The following is a 20,519-nucleotide window of genomic DNA, read 5'->3' as shown; positions in this document are numbered from 1 at the left end:
TCTGTGAAGGAGAATAAGAAGCTCCTAGGCAGCATATTCAGTATGTGGACGCTTTTATCTTATAACAGTTTGGAGGTAGCGGTAGCTGATATAGCTGTAATTGCAGGTGTGTTGACGAACCGCCCCGAAGAGGAAGCGACCGAATCATCAAATGAGCTTCTGCAGGAGCTGTCGCAGTTGCACAAGCAAGCTCGGCAGGCTATGCGGAATGTAGCGAAGGCTTTATGGCCATCCGACTCCCCTCCAGGAAGCATGGAGAAGCTGGTAGAGCTGTTCAAGGGAGCGCGCGGCGTATCCGGCTATGGAAGATATCTGCCTGCTGAGAGGGTGCTTGAGAGGCCTGGGCCATGGGAAAGACACGCTATACCAAGATGGATCCTAACCACATCGCTCGTGTCAGGCCGGTAGGGCCAAATGGGGAAGAAATTCTCGTTAGTATAGTATATGACCAAGTAGAGGTGGCCACCAAATATTCTCAACAGGATTGTAAGTTAGACTGCCTGTTGGAAGGTGTAGAGGAAGAGGTGTTCGAGATCCAAGTGATTGTGTACTTTCCTCATCTAGCTGAATTGTATATCATTTGTCATGGCAGACCTTTTCGCTTCCACCTCCAGACCAGAAGGTGCAGAGTGTTTCCGAATATCGTCGCGGCCGAATAGGCCGGGGTATGCCTGGAAAACTAAGCATAGGGGTCATAGTTGCTTGAACAGACAAGTTGTATCCGGCTAGCTATGTTATATTACATTGATATCGTAAGAAACATCTTCCAAAGAGAATAGTTCCATTAAGGGTTCCTTTCTCTGGGTGTGCATTCATTTAATGTACATGTCCGAGTTGTGATGCGAGCACCACAGTTTGTATCACTTATGGGGGTGCACAATGGAGTGAGTTTTAGAAAACATCTTTAATTCACCGACCAAATATTCCCTTAAGAACGCTAGCTTTCGGCTTCACCCAGTTTGAGGTAAACATCCGGATGACCCGGCAGTAACAATCACAGAGGTGCTCCCTTTATGCCCTAGCCAAACTAACGGGAACGTAGGGCATAAGCACAGGAGCCAGGCAACCCAGCTGGGCAAAAACTTAAGTCATATCGATGCATATAGTGCCGAAGAAAAGGTACATATGGAAAAACTCATATGTGAGGAGCTTAATGCTCAAGGAATGACAAGAACTTGTGTCCGAGAAGCCCCCAGGTACAAGTAACATACATATTTAGATATGTATGTGTCGATGGTGTGCGGTCTAGCCATACCAAAGCTTTAAAGCAAGAAAGAAGAAAATAATCGAAAAAGAGAGAATAAAAATAATGGAAGCTATAGGGGAGGAGGAGACGAGCACGAGGTTTGGCGCTAGGCATAGAATCTTCGGATTCTGGCCGCGTTCCAGGGGTTCGGCTCGAGGCGATTTTCTGATGCATCGCGAAGACGATACGCTCCTCCGGTGAGAATTTCGTCAATTATGAAGGGACCCTCCCATTTGGGCTTGAGTTTGTCCTTTTTCTTCTCAAGTAGGCGTAGAACGAGTTCGCCAACGTTGTAAGTTTTGGCCCGTACTTCTCTGCTTTGATATCTTCGAGCCTGTTGTTGGTAAAATGTTGAACGGGATTTTGCGACATCGCGTTCCTCCTCCAGGGCAACTAGGTCATCCTGCCGATCAAGCTCTGCTTCTCTCTCTTCGTACATATGCACTCGAGGTGAGTCGTGAATAATATCGCAGGGCAATACGACCTCTGCGCCATACACCATGAAGAAAGGTGTGTATCCGATAGTGCGGTTGGGCATGGTCCGCAGCCCCCAGAGTACGGAGTCGAACTCCTCAACCCAGTGCTTGTCTGATTCTTTCAATGACCGCACTAGTCTGGGCTTGATGCCGCTCATAATAAGACCATTAGCTCATTCGACTTGACCATTGGTATGTGGGAGGTAGATGGAGGCGTAATCGAGTTTGATACCTAGATTAGTACACCAGGTTTTTACTTCGTCGGCTGTGAAATTGGAGTCATTGTCCGTGATGATGCTATGTGGGACACCGTAACGGTGCACAACACCGGATATGAAGTCTATCACCGGGCCGGACTCAGCCGTTTTGACCGGCTTGGCCTCTATCCACTTAGTGAATTTGTCCACCATAACCAGCAGATATTTTTCTTATGGCTTCCCCCTTTAAGGGATCCAACCATATCGATTCCCTAGACTACAAAAAGCCAAGTGATGGGGATTGTTTGTAAGGCGGTGGGGGGGCATATGGCTTTGATTGGCAAAGAGTTGGCATCCGATGCAACGTTGGACAAGGTCCTGTGCATCTGCTCGGGCCGTCAGCCAATAAAACCCTGTAGGGAAGGCCCTGCTAACAAGGGCCCGAGCTGCGGCATGGTGACCGCCGAGCCCAGCATGAATTTCAGCCAAGAGCTATCGCCCCTCCTCCTCGGATATACATCGTTGAAGGACTCCAGTGGCGCTTTTCTTGTAGAGTTCTCCATCATGAACCTTATAGGCCTTTGAACAGCGGACAATACACCGGGCCTCATTCTGGTCCTCAGGAAGCTCTTTCGTATTGAGGTAGGACAGGAAGGCTTCGGTTCATGGGGCAATGACTGCCATGATGAGATGCGTCGATGGTGTTATTTCGATGGCTGAGCCCTCGACGACGTCGGTGTTTCCGGGGTCCTGGATTATGTCCGGCTCCGGACTAGTATTGTCGTTTTCCCCCCGCCACACCATGGATGGCTTGAATAGCTTTTCCAACAAAATGTTGGGTGGGACGGGGTCGCCCTTAGCGCCGATACGAGCAAGAACATCCGCCGCTTGATTACTTTCTCGGGCCACATGATGGAACTCGAGCCCCTCGAACCAGGCAGACATTTTTATGACTGCGTTATGATATGTTTCCATCTTCGGATCTTTAGCATTGAAATCTCCGTTTATTTAAGATATTGCCAGGTTGGAATCCCCGCGTACTTCTAGGCGTTGTATGCCCATGGAGACGGCCATCCGGAGACCATGTAATAAGGCCTTGTATTCGGCTGCGTTATTGGAGTCTGTGTATAGTATTTGGAGAACGTACTGGACAATGTCTCCAGTAGGGAAGGTTAAAACGACACCCGCTCCTAACCCTGCCAGCATTTTGGAGCCATCAAAGTACATGACCCAATTGGAGTATGTGCCATACTCTTTAGGGAGTTCGGCCTCTGTCCATTCGGCAACAAAGTTGGCCAGTACTTGGGATTTGATAGCTCGACGCGGTTTATATGTAATGTCAAATGGGAGGAGTTCAATGGCCTATTTGGCAATCCGACCCATAGCATCGCGGTTGTTTATACTGTTATTTAGTGGTACTTCGGAGGCCACCGTGATCGAAATGGAACTAATGACGGAGCTTTCGGGATGCCATGAAGACCGCATATGCTATTTTTTGATAATGAGGGTACCGGGATTTGCATGGTGCAAGGACAGTAGGTGCGTAGTATACTAGATTCTGAAGCGGGAATTTATGTCTGTCCTTTTCTCGTTCGACAACGAGTACGGCGCTCACCACCTGGTGTGTTGCCGATATGTATAATAACATCGGTTCGCCGGCATTTGGTGCGGCCAAAATTGGATTGCCCGCAAGAAGGGTTTTTATTTCCTCCAGCCTGGCTGTTGCCGCATCCGTCCACTCGTAGTGGTCGGTTCGTCGTAGAAGATGATAGAGTGGCAGTGCTTTTTCTCCCAATCTGGAGATAAAGCGGCTTAGAGCTGCTACGCAACCTGCAAGCTTTTGGACTTGTTTAAGGTCTGTTTGCTTAGCCAATTGTGACAAAGCTCGGATCTTGGCTGGGTTTGCTTCGATTCCTCTATTTGAAATGATGAAGCCCAGCAGTTTTCCCACGGGGATGCCGAAGACACATTTTTCCGGGTTGAGATTAATGTCAAACGTCGGAAGGTTGTCGAATGTAAGATGTAGGTCGTCTATTAGTGTTTCGACGTGCCTGGTTTTGATGACGACGTCATCGACATAAGCTTCTATTGTTTTGCCGATCTGTTTCTCCAGGCATGTTTGAATCATTCGTTGGTATGTGGCGCCGGCGTTCTTGAGCCAAAAGGGCATGGTGTTGAAGCAGAATGGCCCATATGAGGGGATAAATGTTGCTGCGGCTTGATCGGACTCCTTCATTTTGATTTCATGGTATCTAGAATACACATCGAGGAAACACAGTGAGTCATGTCCTGCGGTGGCGTCAATGATTTGATCAATGCGGGGGAGGGGGAAGGGATCCTTAGGGCAAGCCTTGTTGAGGTCTTTGAAATCGATGCACAGGCGCCAGGATTTGTCCTTCTTTGGTACGATCACCAGGTTTGCCAGCCAGTCCGGGTGTTTAATTTCTCTAATGAATCCGTCCTCGATGAGTTTAGCCAGCTCCTCCCCCATGTCTTGTCACTTCGGTTCGGATAAGCGCCGCAGTGATTGCTTGGCCGGTTTGAACCCCTTTAATATATTGAGGCTATGTTCGGCCCGCTCCCGTGGGATCCCTGGCATATCGGAAGGGTGCCAGGCGAATATGTCCCAGTTTTCGCGCAAGAATTCTCGTAGTGCTGTGTCAACTGTTGGGTTCAGTTGAGCTCCGATAGATGCTGTTTTCTTGGGGTCCATTGGGTGGACCTGAAATTTGACTAATTCTTCTGCTGGTTTGAAGGAGGTGGATTTAGGGCGCTTGTCGAGGATCACGTCGTCCATGTCCACCGTGGAGGGTAGTGTGGTTAATTCTTCGGTTGCGAGGGCTTTGGACAGCTCCTCCAGGGCCAGGGATGCAGTTTTGTTTTCAGCGCGGAGTGCTATGTCCGGATCGCTGACAAGAGTGATTATTCCATTTGGGCCGGGCATTTTGAACTTCATATACCCGTAATGGGGTATGGCCTGAGAGCGTGTAAAAGCATCCCGCCCCAACAGGGCATGATATCCGCTCCTGAAAGAAGCCACTTGGAAAGTTATTTCTTCGGACCGGTAGTTCTCCAGTGTGCCGAATACTACGTCAAGTGTGATTTTGACCGCGCATCGCGCCTCCCGACTAGGGATAATTCCTCGGAAGGTTGTGTTACTTTGCATGATGCGGCTCCTGTCTATTTCCATTTTATGGAGTGTGTCCTCGTAAATGAGGTTTAGTCCGCTGCCGCCGTCCATGAGGACCTTGGTAAGTCGAAACCCGTCCATGATGGGACTGAGGACTAACGCGGCTGGCACTCGTACTGTTTCTGTACTTTGGTTCGTCGCCGGCGTTGAATGTTATAGCCGTGTCGTTCCAGAAGTTTATCGCAGCAATTTGGCAGACTTCGGCGAGCTCGTGAAGTGCCCTTTTGTGCTTCTTGTTTGAAGCGAATGTCTCAAAAGACCGTCAATACTCTTGAATTATCGTCCCCTGGGGGATGCCGTTCTGGGTCGTTTTTGATAAGGATGTCCTCGCCGCTCTTGGCTACCTGTCGTAGTATCCAACATGCTCTAAGGCTATGGGTTGCCATGGTATCTGGCGTTGTTTGTATTTTGCATGGGCCATCGAGCCATCCCACCAGAACGGTGCCGTGACGCATAGCGGTTTTGTGTTTCCTGACTGTTGGACTAGGGGTGCTGCGAGGGTGCGCCCTTTTCGCCTGTATGGGGAGTTGAGTTGGGACTGACGGTTCCTAGTGAGCTGCCTGAGTTTTCCAGGTGCTCTCCATTGCTCTGTACTTTTGTACGATGGTTGCTAATGTCGGCGTTCTGGGAACGGGGGTCCCCAGACTTTCCTGCCTGCGGCCTGCGGCGTGGCTCAAAGGGGGGCCCAGCATGGCCCATCTTCATCAACACAGACCCAAGACCCTCGCGAGGGGCCATGCCTCGCGGGGCAGACGACACGGAGCTTCCTCAGGCACGACCTCACCAGGCTGGCTCGCGAGGAGGCGGAGAGATCAAGGCGGGGTACCTCACGAGGTGCCCGTGACGCAAGCCATGACAACCAAGGGCGCCAGGCGGGCGCCAGCCCGCGCAGTGTCCTCCTTTCCCCTTTGGTGCAAAGGGGGCAAGCGCAGCCGCGGGGTACCGAGGCATCAGGCAAAGGTTGCCATTTCGGTGCAACAAGACCAAGACCAGGAGGACTGCAAGACGGAGGTCATCGTGGAGCCCAAGACGGCGTCACCACCAGAGCTTTGTGTAGGCGAGGACCACCAGAGCTTTGTGTAGGCGGGCGCACCCCAGTGTTCGAACCTCAAGGCTCTGCCGGAACCCGAAATCCGACATTTGCCGTGCCAGGTAGGGGTGCGCCGGAATTCGTCTTCCACCATCCCGTTCTCCTCTGACCATCGCGCCCATGTCTGACGCTCGTCGGGCCCGCGCCGAGCGCCGGGCCGCTCTCGCTTCCCTCATCACCCAGACGGCTCCAGTCGGTGGGCGTCCTCGCCGTTCCCCGTCACCTGCCGTCAACACCGCCACCAGCCCGGCGGGGGACGAGCAGCAAGCATCGTCTCAGCATCCGCCAGTGCGGCAAGACGGCCGCACCGCTACTCCCTCGCTCACCCCAGCTGGTTCTTCGTCCCGCGCGCTCCGCGCACCCACGGAGGCTCGAGCTGCGCTCATCGCGGCAAACGAGCTCCTGCGCTACCGTCCCATCGACGACGTCTACGAAGAATGGCTCGACCGCGTCGCCGAGCTCGTCCGCGCCGCAGGGGGCTCTCCTACGCCATCCGTTCCGCTGCACCGCACCCCGCACCGCGCTGGCAATGAGGCTCCGACGGCGCCCCGGCCGCCTCCTCCTCCAGAAGGCGCCATGGCTCCAAGGCGCATGGCCCCTGGGTAGAACCCGCTCCATCAGGTGCCAACGCGGCAAGAGCAGAGCTGCCAAGAAGTCCCTCGCCCGCAAGAAGCTGCCCGGGCGCTCCCTGCTCCAGCACGTCACGACCATGCTCCTGCGCCCGCACGCCAAGACCCCGCTGCTCCTAGCTGCAGCGTGTGGGGGCATGCAAGACCAAGCTCTTTGTCACCCAAGGCCTCCCATTACCACAGCAGGCTGCCGTGCCTTCACCATCGAGCTACGCAGCGTCGCGTGGCCCGGCAAGTTCAAGCCAGACCTACCTCCTCGTTACGACGGCACGGACGACCCTGCGGAGTTCCTCCAGCTCTATGAGCTGGGCATCGAAGCTGCCAACGGAGACGAGAAGGTCGTGGCGAACTGGTTTCCCATGGCGCTCAAGGACGGGGCCCGCACCTAGCTCCTGAACCTGGCTCCAGGCACGATCTACTCCTGGGACGAGATGCGCACCCGCTTCATCGCCAACTTCCAAGGTACTCGCGACCGGCCACCCGCCGTGAGTGACATGCACTGCATCAAGCAACAACCCGGGGAGACCCTGCAGAAGTACATCCAGCGCTTCAACAATGCACGCCTCAAGATTACCAAGGCGACTGAGGAGGCCATCATCTCAGCCTTCTTCGGCGGCGTGCGTGATGTCAAGATGAAGGAGGAGCTGGCGATGCATGAAGACCTGTGCACTTCCTTGGAGCTATTCAACTTGGCAACCAAGTGCGCCAGGGCTGAGGAAGGGCGTCTCTCCCTCCTCGAGCTGCCTGCCGCAGACCCAGAAAAGAAGAAGCCCGAGGCCAAGGATGTGGAGCGCAAGGGGGCTGCCGTGCTCGCGGCAGAACCAGACACGAAGCGGGGCAGAGATCTGCCCGAACCTCCCAAGGGCAGTCGATACTGTGTGTACCATGACCTCCACACCCACAACACCAACGAATGTCAAGAGCTCCGAGCCGTGCGAGAAGGAAGGATCGGCCGTCGCCCCGACCGCGGTGACCGGGGCTACGGTCGAGGAGGAGGAAGGAACGCAGGACGCTGGGAAGACCGCGGCCTGCGCCAAGGGTGGCGCGATCAACCTCGCGAGGATCGCTGGCAAGATCCACCTCACGAGGGAGACTGGAGGTATCAGCCTTGCGAGGATCGCCCGCAAGGCAACGCAGGCCTCCCTCCGCTGCCGCCGCAGCCAAGGAGAAACGAGGACCACCACCAGGACGAGGGGGCTGGGGGCTTCCAGGAGCCGCGCGCGATCGCCTGCATCCGGGGCGGGGCTCAAGCCCCAGCCTCTCAACGCATCTTCAAGCAGTTCGCCCACGAAGTGAATGCAGTCCTCCCCAAGCTCGAAGCCACGCGCCCTCTCAGGTGGTCGGTGTGCGCCATCACGTTCAGCTCAGGAGATCAGCTCAAGTGTGCGGCTATAGCCGGAGTCCTCCCGATTCTTTGTTCCCCAATCATCAGCAACGTGGTGGTCACCAGGACCCTCATCGATGGCGGGGCAGGGCTCAACGTCCTGTCCGTGGAAACATTCAACAATCTCCAAGTGCCCTACAGCCAGCATCAGCCAACCAAGCCTTTCTCCGGAGTCACCGACGGCTCCACGGTCCCGATTGGGCAGGTCCGTCTCCCTGTCACCTTCGGGGCACGCGACAACTACCGCACCGACCTCATCGACTTCGACGTCGCTCACATTCGCCTGCCGTACAAAGCCATCCTTGGGTACCCAGCGCTGGCAAGTTCATGGCCGTAACTCACCATGGCTACAACGTCCTCAAGATGCCAGGAAGTGGCGGAGTCATCACGGTGCCCTGTGAAGAGAAGGACGTGGTGCGTTCCCTGGAACGAGCCTTTCAGGCCGCGTCACTGGAAGACCCGGATCGCGGAAGCAGGAGGCTTCCCGAGACCGCCCCCAAGAAGAAGAAGACATCGTCCAGCCTGGCCCCTCAGGAGGCAGGCCCCTCAGGGCCCGCGCCAGCCCAGGGGGAACCTCCTTCCATCGCATAGGAAAGCGCCCCCGGCGCCCTCCTCAGGCAGGGCTCGGGGGCTCTCCCCTAGAGGGCCACCGACCTGGCTAAGGTCACGAGGGAGGCGCTTGGGCACCACATGGAGGCGTGTTTCGAAGCACGTTTCCCTCAAGAAGGAGTAAGGCAAGGAGAGCCAGACCCTCAGGAGTTCGTCAGCAAGGCCATTCAGGAGCTACAGGAGTCAAGAGTCATGAAAGGCGGCCGCCGCCTACCAGCAGTGGCTCCCCATCCAGGCGAGGATGGTGGGCTACGCGTCCGCATCGACATACCAGGGCTCAATCGAGTCACCTCTCTGGAGAGCCTCTGGCCCTCGCGAGTGGGGCGCTGCGGAGGTCCACCCCTCAGCTATGTTCGCATGCCTTACGGCTTGCCGAACGCGGCTGCCACGTACCAGCGCCTCATGAGGGGCATCACGGAGGCACAAGAGGCCAGGCGTTCCGCAGCCCTTGCGGAGATGGAGATGGTCCACGAGGAGCCACCAGCGCCTCCGGAGCCTCCCGAGGCCCCTAGGCCTGGGGGCTCGTGAGGATCAGCTTCCGCAGCCCACAGAGTCTGCTACACCAACACTCCTTCGTCCTCAACATCATCAGGTGACATCTTTCAAGTTTCACTTCCAGCTGGGAGCGCCCCCCAGGGCTGCATTATTCCCAGGCCGCGTGGGTCCGTCCCTGCGGCATGTATCCCTTTTATTTCATGTTGTTAGCTTACTTTGTTGGGGGCGCCCCTCGGGCTGCATCATCCCCAAGTCGCTCGGGCCTGACCCAGTGACGTCCACCTTCCTAGCATCTATTTGAATGAATCCACTCCTCCGCGGCTAATGAGTTTGACCTAGTTGCCCGCTCAACTGACGCCAACTGACGGAGCTGCTCCCAAACGGCACGCTGCTTGTGCATGGGTCCGTCCCTGCAACACCGACAAACCTGAATGGTTGAGCTTTGGCCGCGGCAGCCCCGCATGGTGCCACCTCGTCAAGCCTTCAGTGCCTCATCGCCCCACGGAAGCAACCAACGGCTGACTGTCAATTGTCAAGGCAACCCCTCGTTCTTTCTATGATAGGTCTACAGGATCTCCTAAAGGAGCTGCGTCAGGCGAGGCCCTTGCGGTGTCTCCTTCACTCTCATCCGCGCGAACCACTTGCACGTTAAAGGGGGGTGCCTGAGCATCGCGACTCAGGGCTCCTACTAGCTCTCCAGCCCTCACCCTCTGGCCTTGTCCACGGCATCACGACCTGGCATACCAGCGACGGCTGAGACTCGCTCAAGGGCCGGGACCCGAGGACGTAGAGCAGAAAGGGGAGCAAAGGCGAGAGGGGAGGGACACGCGAGGACCTCGCCGAGCAACCTCACGCCTGCCGATGCACGGACCCGGCGACACACCAGAGAGCGACCCCTGATTCTCGAGATAAGTCACCACCCGGAAGCACCAGCTACCGTGGCACCATCCCCGCACCTAATGCAATCCCCGTGTTAGCGACGCCGCTCTCCTTTCTCACCGAACGACGGCTGCTTGAGTGCCAAAGGGGACCTCCTGAGCATCGTGACTCAGGGGCTCTTACCGGACTCCGGGTCACTCACCTCCTGGCCTTGACCACGGCATCGCGACCTGGCATACCAGCGACGGCTGAAGCCGCCTTGGGACTGGGACCTGTCGGCGTAGAGCACCAAGCCCTCGTGAGGTTCGAAAGGGAGAACTGAGCTAAGACGGAATGTGCAACTCGCACAATTCTACGACAAGGGTTATATTAACAAAACAGGATCACAGGCACCTTACAAGCCCCCACGGGATGCGTCTTTGATTCCTCGCAGGGAACAGATCCTAAAAGGACGCTAACTACACGCGCCCCTGCAAAAGACGCCATCATCAACAGTGGGACATCAAGCACCGGCGCCAACCCCATCCAGATCAGAGGCAGCGATGGCCTGACGAGCCCGCCCTGCTCCAGGAGCGGCGCCGGCTCAGGGGCTCGTAGCTGTTGTCGCTCGTCTCCGGAGTCGCGAAGAGCTCGCCGGAGTTGCTGGAACCTCCGACGCCTCCGCCGCCTGAGGAGCCGCCAAGGGAGGGGTCGGCGGGCCCAGTCCTCGCCGCAGCAGGGTCCCGGCCACCTCTCCCGGGGCAGCACTCGAGCCGGCGCCCGTTCGCATCGAAGGCCTTGAAGAACATCACCGAAGCACCGTCGTACTCCAAGTGGATCGCGAAGGCGCCTCTTGTCCTACAAACCCGGGCGACTTCGCTCCAGCCTCGAGTCATGAAGACCTCGCCCGGGGCAACGACCGCGACCTCTGCCTCGGTCGCGAGGGTGCTGCAACCGGCGTGCTGCAGCCAAAGCTCCAGGAGTTCTCCCCGCGGGTCGATGGAGGCGAAGAAGGGAGGAAGGCGAATCCAAGACTGAGGAGGCATGGCGGCACGGAGCACGAACTCTCGGGAGGAGCCCTCAGTGTGGACCCCAGGGGGAACGACCCACACCTTCATGACCCATCGGCGCCGATGGCTGCGCCGCCCGTGGCGATCAGCATCAGCTCCTTCAGGGCCCTCGTTGTGGGCGTACAAGGGAAGCGGGAACCCAGGCGGTGCCCGGTCGCACCAGGGCCTCGACACCACCTGATGGGCCCCCTCGTCCGGGCCGCGGAGGACGAGCCGTTTCTTCGGTGGGGGCAGGTCTGGTTCCTCTCGGGGAGCCTTTCCCTTCTCTGTCGACGAGAACCGGCGGATCGGAGCCATCGCAGCAAGACGGAGCAAGGACCGGGAAGAAGGAGAAGCAAGAAGGGATGGACTGGAAGGGCACGCGCCGTTCCGTACTTATGGTCGGCGAAGGCCAACCGCCGACCTCCACGATCGCAGGTAATCATGACCTGCTTTGCATGCAGGGACTTGTCCGATCCGTGCAGTTGCCGAGGCGCCATGGGGAAGTGGAGACGCCCACGTCCAATCAACCGCCACGCGGCGCCCAAGACTGCAGGCTGTTAGGGCCCACGGTGCTTCACTCTTGCCCTTCCGCCTCCCTACACGGCCAAGTCCGGGCGCGCCTTTGGCCCGGGGGCTACTGTCGGTGTTCTGGGAACGGGGGTCCCCAGACTTGCCTGCCTGCGGCCTGCGGCGTGGCTCAAAGGGGGGCCCCAGCACGGCCGATCTTCATCAACACAGACCCAAGACCCTCGCGAGGGGCCAAGCCTCGCGGGGCGGACGACACGGAGCTTCCTCAGGCACGGCCTCACCAGGCTGGCTCGCGAGGAGGCGGAGAGATCAAGGCGGGGTACCTCACGAGGTGCCCGTGACGCAAGCCATGACGACCAAGGGCGCCAGGCGGGCGCCAGCCCGCGCAGTGTCCTCCTTTCCCCTTTGGTGCAAAGGGGGCAAGCGCAGCCGCGGGGTACCGAGGCATCAGGCAAAGGTTGCCATTTCGGTGCAACAAGACCAAGACCAGGAGGACTGCAAGATGGAGGTCATCGTGGAGGCCAAGACGGCGTCACCACCAGAGCTTTGTGCAGTCGAGGATCAACTTTAGTCAGGATAAGTGTACCAGGTGTTCCCCTTCAAGATGGCCAATTGTTGGCGCCCTTCCCGCTCAATATTTGGGAAGAGGCCCAGGGCCATTGTCTATAAATAGGACCAGCCACCCACAGAGAGGTGAACGGACAGAGAAAGGCTCGAGATCGAGCATCGAGGATCAAGGATCGGATCGAAATCAGAGAGAGAAGGGTGACTGAACTCCTCCTAGCAGTTCGTCCCCCCCCCCCAGAAAAGAACAGACCCTCGCGAGGCTGTTCTTCCTTGTATTGTCCATCATCATCAGCCCAAGAGGCAATCCACCACACCACACAGTGGAGTAGGGTATTACACCACAACGGTGGCCCGAACTAGTATAAATCCTGTGTTTCTTGTGCTGTTCTTTCCTTAGCTTAGATCTTAGCGAGGCGGAGGGGTGCAGGTAGGTAGGAGGCGAAATCTCCACGCGCACCCCAGTGTTCGAACCTCAAGGGTCTGCCGGAACCCGAAATCCGACAGCTAAGTCAGTGAATTTCAGTACGCAGTGGCGATTGATGGCGTTGAGGATTCCTTCGTTTGCGCAATTGTTGCAGAACGCTGATATTGCGTCCTCATCACGACAATCTTTTATCTTGTCCTTGACAAGGAGGAATCTGACCCAGAAGTGGTGGACCGTTTCCTGAGACTGTTGTTTTATGCTCATGAGAGAGTCTATATTCGGGTGGGTGGGTGGAATTAGATCCGAACCCCGACCAGACCATTTATTCGGAGTCTGATGACCTTCCAGGCTTAACAGTCTAGGTTCCGGAATATATTTTGATTGTTTAGGGCCTCCGTCCAATGCTATGTTCGAAGGGCTGGTCGCGTCCTTTAACGGGTGGGTATCCGGCTCTTCCTGATTGGCGGTCCGATCATAGTTTGTCTTTTGTATAGGCGAAGACTCGCCGTCCTGTTCCACGACTACCGCAATCTGGTGGGTGACCGGTAGGGTCTCGATTTCTCCTTGATCAGTTTTAGGCCCGATCTGATCATAGTCTGTGGCTATTCCCAAAGAGGCGATGCGATCTATGAGTTCATTTAAAGGTGAAAGCTCTGTTGGATCCATCTTCTTGGAGTGCTCGGAGTTGATGAGAAGGGGTTTTTTGATGGCTCGAGAGGTCATCGTCGGTTCAATGGCCGAACGGGCGATCATAGTAGAGCCGCCCAACCGGAGGGTTTGGCCCAGGGCCAGAGCTCCCCCGGAGGTGATGTTGTCTTTAAGGACAAGGCGAGCCACTGAGCCTTTTGTCGACGGCACAGTGGGACTCTCAATGAAAGCACCAATGTCAGTGTCAAAACCGGCGGATCTCGGGTAGGGGGTCCCGAACTGTGCGTCTAGGATCGATGGTAACAGGAGATAGGGGACACAATGTTTACCCAGGTTCGGGCCCTCTCTATGGAGGTAATACCCTACGTCCTTCTTGATTGATATTGATGAATATGGGTGTTACAAGAGTTGCTCTACCATGAGATCAAGATGGCTAAACCCTAGAAGCCTAGCCTATATGACTATGGTGATGAATATATCCTTTCCGGACTAACCCCTCCGGTTTATATAGACACTGGGGGGTCTAGGGTTTACATAGAGTCGGTTACATTAAGAAGGGATCTTCATAGTCGGTTGCCAAGCTTGCCTTCCACTCCAAGGACAGTCCAATCCGGACACAGGTACAGTCTTCGGCCTTCATATCTTCAAAGCCCATCAGTCCGGCCCATGGATAATAGGCCAGACACCCGAGGACCCCTTAGTCCAGGACTCCCTCACCCGGCCCACCTTCTGGGACGCGGAGCAGCTGGGGGCAGCAGCCCACACCATTGCCGGCTGCTATCACCAACGTCCCAACCTGCTCCAGGAGATGACGGGGTCGGAGGGGCTCCAGCCGGCAGACCTGCTGGCCGCCTTCGTCTACCTCCGAGTGTCGTCCCTCCAATTCCGGCCGCACCCGATATGCGACATGAGCGACCGTCGGGACCTTTGCCGGATGTCGACAAAGGAACTGCCGACTGCCAAGGTAGTCCGACATGTCAATTATTTCTCCAACAGCCAGCTCACCAAAGAGGACTGGAGCTTCGGCAAGCCGCCATACAGCCGCGCCAACCCTCCGCCTATAGTGAGTATCTGGCCCCCCCTTCTTTGGTCATGCTATACTCTTCATCCGTCCTGACCACCTGAATGCGGTGCAGCAGTTTGCCGGCTAGGAGGCAGCTGCTGCGCTGGCTCCCGGCCACCAATGGATGCTGAACCGGGAGGTGAGCAACATGGGCGACCCCGAGCTGGGGGCGGCAGCATTGGAGGAAGACGACACCGTCGGAGGGGGCGGCGATGGGGCAGGTGTAGCCGCAGGAGGCAGCGCAGGAGGAGGTGACGTCCGGGACTGGCCGGATGACAAAGAAGACAGCGACGGGCAATGCCACTCTGGAGGCGTTGATCGAACAGGAGCCGGCTCCTCGACGGTGCAGCCGACAGGCGAGGCGCCGATTGGAGCACCCGGCGCGTCTAAACGCCACGCCAAGGGGGAGATGTTCGGCAGCCGGCCGACAAAAAAGACCAAGTCGACAGCTGCCACAACCAAGAGGCAAGATGCCACGTAGGTGGCCGCCGTCAAGAAGACCCCGAAGTCGCGCCCAATGATGTCTGCGTAAGTGTTTTGATTGCTTGTCTTGATTCTTTTCGTATTGGCTTGGCTGCTTTTCTCTCACAATCATCTTACTTTTTCTTGCTTCGCCATGCAGGCCTCCCCTCTCATTGTCACAGGTCCCGTCTGCCTCGGTGATCTGGGCAGCGAGCGGCCCTGAGAAGGACCGCCGCATGGACCCATCCACCACCCTTCGGGAGGAGACGAAGGGGAACGCGGGAGAGGCACGGGAAGAGCGGGAGGCTGCTGCACGATTGGAGGCCCAGGCGGCGAGCATGACGCAGGGGGAGGCCGAGGCCGCAACCAAGGCACAGGCGGATGCAACGGCCAAGGCACAGGCGGAGGTAGACGCGACCAGGCAGTGCCGCGGTTCAGGAGGCCACCGACCCGCAGCAGCCGGAGCCACCGGTGGTAGAGGATCGGACGCCGACTGGTGGAGCTGGAGCTGACCATATGGCGCCAGGGCAGGGGCGACCGATCCCATCATCCCGGAGCATGCCCGGTGCGTGCCGTGTGCTAACAGGCAGGGTGGCGGCCGTCCCGAAGGGCCAAAGGTGCCGCTAGCCAGCACCGAGCTAGTGACAAGCCGACGCCCATCGCGGGCCGCTTCTGCGCCGAGGCTGATGGAGGTTGGGGCCGCGAGCTTGTTGGTGCCTGACACCAAAGCCACAAGCTCCTCTCCGCCTGGTTAGACGCCAGGAGCTGGCTCGGCCGCCCTGAACATCGCGGTGAACAACGTCCTGGACCAGTTCAATACCCACGGTGCCACCCTTCTGAAGGCTAGGCATGAGGTGCTGGCGATGCAGGTGTCCGTCAGGGTATACTTCTCAACCTTGCTATTTGTTTTTTCACAATCTTCAATGGGAGCGCACCAGCGTACCCACTGGGTGTAGCCCCCGAGTTCCAAGCCAGCTGCTAAGCAGGGGGGTTGGAACTTCAAGGCGTATTTCTGAATGCTGAAATGTAGCTCTTGTCGCAGGACTAATACAATCTGCGTGTGGCCGCCTACAACTCCCAGAATTAGCTGCTGACCAAGCGGATTATCATGCTAAACCAGAGCCGTGGTAAGTAGGTCATCTTTTAGTGGGGGCGCGCAAGCGCACCCACTAGGTGTAGCCCCCGAGATTCGGGCCGGCTGCTGAGCAGTCGGGCCAGATCTTCTGGCGACTTCTTGATTTTTGTTGATGCTGATGCTTATTTCTTGCTTTTTTAGAGGCCGCCGCCTAGCTGCGGACGCGCGTGGGCGAATTCGGGGGCCAGCTCCAGGCCAAGGAGCAGGAGCGTAGCCAGGCGGCCGCAGAGCGCGACCGAATTGAGATGGAGCTGGCAGACCTGGCGGCCCAGCACAAGGAGGAGGTCCAGCAGGTGAAGGACGGGGAGGCGCTCCTCAAAGCTGAGTTCGAGTCCCAGCGCTTGAGCTGGGCTGACCAAGAGAAGTACCTATCGTAAGGATATTCTGTGATTGAGGATATGCTCGAAGGTAGATTATTTCTTCCTATATTGCTTAGTCGCCAGCCACTTCAGGGGGCCGACTTCTAACTCTTTAGTCTTCTTTTGAATAGAGTATTTCCCTGGTTGCTCTGTTCCAATCTGGCAGGCCATTGAGGCGTGGCGCGATTAGCGGAGGAGGACGGGCTCGGATATTCCACAGAACTAGCCCCGGACTCTGGGGGAGCAGCTCTTGGCCATTCAGATGCGCCTTGAGCCAGCCGACCACCTGTTTTGCCGTCTTCAGCTCGTCGGGTTGTAGGTCCTGGCGGGACTCTGGCCAGACATGCAGGCGCCCCGGACTCCCAGTTGGACCGCCGACTGGTTGGAGGCGGCGGCCAAGCAGCTCGAGGCTTGGAAAGGTGTGCGGCATGGGCGGGCACCGGGATGGCACTGGAGTTCGTCAAGGCGTGGTACCCGGACATGCGCTTGGCCCAGCTGGCCACTTTCCGCCAGGAGGCCGGGCTAGAGCTGGAGGCGGAGCATGACGAGATCGTCAAGCACGCGGCCGCCCTTGCCGACTATGCTGACATCAGGGTCTTCGTCCCGGAGCGGGCGGAAGACAATACTGAGGTGCCGCCCTCCTGGTTCGGGCTGGACCCGAATGTGGGGGAGGACTCGGCAGAGGAGATCGCCTCCAGTGACGAGGGCGTCGAGAGCGTGGACGGGGACGATGATGATGGCACCCCAGATGAGGAGATCACCAGCGGACCTCGCCTGCTCCGCCTTCAGCCAGCAGGCAGTCAGAGACTACATCACCCGCTGCCGACCAAGCTAGGACCAGCCAGTCGGACGCCCCGTCAACTGGTGCTACAGCCACCGCCGACCCGTCCGTGCCGCCTTCCGCCCCTCTGGCCTAGTTATCTTTTGAGTTTTTCTGTCTTGCACTCGAATGAACAAGTTAATCATGCACAATTCGACCTACTGGGGGTGTATTTCAAACTCTATTTAATGTTGGCCTTGGGCCTTTTGCGATGTAAAAAATTTATTTTCACGCATGCTTGTGCTTTTGCCGGGTTCGGGTTTGGTTTTTCCTTTGCTCTATTTGGCTTTTTCTTTTATCGTCTTCTTTTAGGTGCCGCCCTACCAGCCGGACTGGCACACTGCGGTCTGTGGCTGGGTTAGGGACTTGGCTATTTTAGAATAGGCAAGTTACTTTGGCCGCCTAGAGCGTAGCTAGTCGAGCGAGAAGCGGGTGAGGCAAGGGGCCGACTTGGCCTATACTGGCGTTCTTCCTTAGTCATCTTCCGTGTGCACGGTGTTTCCGGCATTTAGCTCTTGCTAGCCCGACAGTCACGCTGCGAGCTATAGCTAAAGCGAACAGATGGCTTTGGCATCGGCACACTACTTAGCCGACATTGGGTGGTGCCAACTTAGGTCAAGGCGGTGGGCCCCCGGGCCAGTTGACCGGACCTGGCCAGGGCAAAAGAATGAGAGAACACATTCATAGGTGAAGCTTATCATATAGATAAAAAGTTAGCCCCTGAGTGCGCCTCGGGGGGATGTTGTCTTTGCTTAATACAAAGGTAGCCTGGTATACACTTCATCAACTGTAAAATGGGCAGAGAAGATTCGCGTTCCATGGTCGTTCCGTCTCTTGGCCTGGATTGTCCCTCTTGCGTGCCCTGAGCTTCTGCGTGTCGATTAGGTAGTAGGAGTCGTTGCCCAGGGGCTTGCTGAGGATGAAAGGACCCTCCCATGGCGCCGAGAGCTTATGCTGGCCGGTTGTCCACTGGATCAGCCGGAGCACAAGGTCCCCTTCGCGGAAAGCACGCGACTTGACCTTCCTGCTGTGGTAGCGGCATAGGCTCTGCTGGTAGTTGACGGACCTACTGAGTGCTAGCAGCCGGGCCTCTTCCAGCAGATCAACATCGTCTTCGCACGCCTCCTTCGCTTCCGCCTCTGTGTACATGGTGACGCGAGGCAAGTCAAACTCAATGTCAGTTGGGATGACGGCCTCGGCCCCATACACGAGGAAGAAGGGTGTGAAGCAGGTTGCTTTGTTTAGCATAGGACGAAGACTCCAAAGGACGGCCGGCAGCTCCTTGATCCAGCAGTCGGCCAAGCACTCCAGAGGCTCGACCAGTCGGGGCTTGATGCCAGATAGGATAAGGCCATTTTCTTGCTCCACCTGGCCGTTTGATTGCGGATGGGCAACAGACGCTAAGTCCAATCGGATACCTTGCGTCACGTAGAAACGAGCCAAGGCACCTTTGGTGAAATTTGTGCCATTGTCGGTGCTGGTGCTGTGCGGGATGCCGAACGGTGATATCCGCAATGAAGGTGACAACAGTTGGACCATTCAGCTTCTTGATTGGCTTTGCTTCCATCCACTTTGTGAACTTGTCCACGGTAACTAACAGATGGGTCATGCCACCGCATGTTGTCTTGAATGGGCCCACCATGTCCAACCCCCACACGGAAAATGGCCAAGTAAGGGGATGGTCTTGAGTGCAGAAGCCGGTAGGTATTGCTTGGAGCTGAAGCGCTGGCACCCCTTGCACTTGCGGACCAACTCCTTGGCGTCGTCTAAAGTAGTCGGCCAGAAAAAACCATGGCAGAAAGCTTTGGCGATGAGGGATCTGGAGGCGGCATGGTGGCCACATTCGCCTTGATGAATATCCCTTAGGATCGCTATGCCCTTCTCCGGCTCCATGCAGCGCTGGAAGACACCGGTCACACTGCGCCTGACAAGTTCTCTGTTGACTATCGTGTATGCTGCCGCCCGGCGTTGCACCTGCCGGGCCAAGATCTCGTTGGTTGGTAGCTCTCGGCTCACCAGGAAGTTGAGGATGGGTTGTGCCCAAGATGGTGCTTCTATCACTATCATGACAGCAACCGGTACCAGGCTGGTCGGGTTGGGAGGCGGTGGGTCGGAGCCGGCCGCTGCTTGCTGCGTCGTTGGAGTCCCCGGGCCGACTGCTGCAGTCCCGGGGCCGGGTTCGAGTGCTGCAGCTCCTCCACTTGCCGAAGTCCCCAGGCCGACTACTGAAGTCCCCGAGCCGGATCCGACTGCTCCGAGGTCAGCCAGCACTAAGATGGACTCTGATTCCAGTGAAGGCTTGACAGACGGCTTGCGCAGGCACTCTAGGGAGACAACTGCTGGTATGGCCTGCCGGGTGGAGCCGATCCGGGCTAGGACATCGGCTTGCTCGTTGTCGGTCCGTGGCACGTGGAGGAACTTGCACCCGTCGAAGTGCGCACTGATCTGCTGGACGAGGAAGTGGTAGCTTGCCATGTTTGCGTCCTTGGTGTCCCAGTCGCTAGACGACTGCTAGACCACCAAGTCCGAGTCGCTGTAGCACAGAATCCGGTGGATGCCGATCTCCTTGGCTAAGCAGAGTCCGTGGACGAGTGCCTCGTACTCGGCCACGTTGTTGAGGGCAGCAAACTGGATCTGCAGCATGTACTTGAGCTTGTCTCCCTTGAGAGAGGTGAGGATGTTGTAGGCTCCCAAACTGGTGCGCATCCTCGAAACATCAAAGTGCATCTGGCAGTGAGTAGAATCCGGCGTTGGTGGCAGGTACTAGGTCTCGGCCCAGTCGACTAGGAAGTCGGCTAGCGCTTGGGACATGATGGTGGTGCGGGGCTAGTAGAGGATGGTGTGGGGAGCCAGCTCGATGGCCCACTTTTCCAGCCGGCCTGATGCATCTCTGTTGCCTATGATCTCGGCAAGGGGAGCAGTGCAGACGACCGTGATGGTGCGCTCCTGGAAGTACTTCTTGAGCTTCTTGGTGGCAAAGTACACGCCTTAGCACATCTTCTAGTAGTGGGGGTAGTTCTGCTTGGAGGCAGACAACACCTTGCTCAGGTACTAGACCGGCTGGGCCCTGCCGTCCTCTGGGCGCTCGACCACGATCATTGTGCTGACCACCCGGCTGGTAGCAGTGTTGTAGAGGAACATGGGCTCTTTAGTAGCCAGAGTAGCCAGGATAGGCGGCATGGACAGCATCCGCTTGAGCTGGAGGAAGGCCCCGTCCGCCGGGCCAGTACACTCGAAGCTTGTGGTCTTCTTCATCAGCTGGTACAAGGGGAGGGCCTTCTCACCCA

At 57.2% G+C, this 20,519-nt stretch overlaps 1 pseudogene; it reads right to left on the bottom strand.

Annotated features, from left to right (window-relative positions):
* Positions 1-18,015: 18,015 nt before the first annotated feature.
* On the bottom strand, positions 18,016-19,707 carry LOC125518777 (annotated as a pseudogene).
* Between the last annotated feature and the right edge of the window lie 812 nt (positions 19,708-20,519).

The sequence above is a fragment of the Triticum urartu genome, chromosome 7 (genome assembly GCF_003073215.2).
Source record: "Triticum urartu cultivar G1812 chromosome 7, Tu2.1, whole genome shotgun sequence".
In the NCBI taxonomy this organism is placed as follows: Eukaryota; Viridiplantae; Streptophyta; class Magnoliopsida; order Poales; family Poaceae; genus Triticum; species Triticum urartu.
The sequence above is the reverse complement of the archived record's forward strand: the minus strand, read 5'-3'. Positions and strand labels throughout refer to the sequence as shown.